Raw genomic sequence first — 1,375 nt, 5'->3', positions numbered from 1 at the left:
CATTCCTGCACAGGCACGTAAAGAGCCATGTAGCCTTGCATACTTAGCTTATATATTGATGAGACCCATAAAGTGGAGACACCTAATAGCCACCTGTTTATACTTATGAGCATGTAATGTTCCATACGTTTCTCTCTATATAGAAAAGACGTGAATGTATAAAAAGTTATTTCGGTATGCCTGTTGAAAACCACTGTGGTTCCTATCTAAGTGCCACAAACTGCCATGGTATCTTCTCATAAATGCTCTCCTTGTTATGATACTTATTTATTATATATACTATATTATTCAAAAAAGAAAACAAAACAAAACAAACCACTCACAAAACCCAAACATTATGTGGAGCCATTCAGAACCTTATTAAAATCATTACAAATCAAATTACAAAATCAAATGTTTTCCAAACCTAAGATAGCAAGGAAATCTCCAGAGTAGGAGACATATGGTAAGTTTGAGATGCTAAAGTTTGGACATTTTGAGGTCAAAGAAAAATATTTTTGTACTTTTTCATAAATCATAACACAACTGAATCAAATTAAGTTAGATTTTCCTAAGTGAGCTTGGTGGACTGCTGGGAAGAAAGACAGATGGAAATAGCAAACCTGGAAAGAAGTCCAGCTGGTTTATTCAGAGCTGACATTATTGCTTTCCTAGATCTACTTTCTAAATATAGTCTGTTCTATGACCAAAGTGCACTGACGCCCAATAGTTTTGGGGAACATTACAGATAGACACAAGAATAACTACACATACATAATGACTGCAGGAATGTATACTCATTGTCACACTACATGAATGATCTGCACATAGTGGCATTTCATGAGGCGAAGTGACTGCCTAGCCATAATATGATAAATAGTAAGCCCCAAACCTAATCAGCCCATCATTTTCAAGAAAAGCTTTAGGCATTGATGTGCACATTGATATAGAGAGAGGCTTTGGGAATATGAAAAAAATATTTTCACTGGTATGGGAGAGAAAACATAGCCCAAGGATCATCCAGTTAGTTCTGTGGGAAAGCATGTTTTGATAGAAGGATGGTTTTACCATCTTTTTACAGAACAGTATATGCAGCTCTCTTTTACTGATTATAGAGTGATAAAGTGTACCTCTCTGTAGCTTTATAGACTTCCCATTTTCAGTCTTAATTAGAGTCCTGAGGGAAAGGAGTATCTTTTTTATTCTCTCTTTTTCTTCTTTTCTCCACAGAAAACACAAAAAACCAGTAGTTAGACTCTACCTAGTAGAGCAGCAAGTATCCTTCAAGAGAAAAAAGGAGCAGAAAGACCTTCTGTCCCCAGACTAGGAGTTTCTCTTTCCCAAGTAATGCAGAAGACTGGGGAAAGCTCAGTTCTCAACTTCTCTGGAGCTGACT

The sequence above is a fragment of the Mesitornis unicolor genome, unplaced genomic scaffold, assembly GCF_000695765.1.
Source record: "Mesitornis unicolor isolate BGI_N332 unplaced genomic scaffold, ASM69576v1 scaffold244, whole genome shotgun sequence".
Classification (NCBI taxonomy): domain Eukaryota; kingdom Metazoa; phylum Chordata; class Aves; order Mesitornithiformes; family Mesitornithidae; genus Mesitornis; species Mesitornis unicolor.
The sequence above is the reverse complement of the archived record's forward strand: the minus strand, read 5'-3'. Positions refer to the sequence as shown.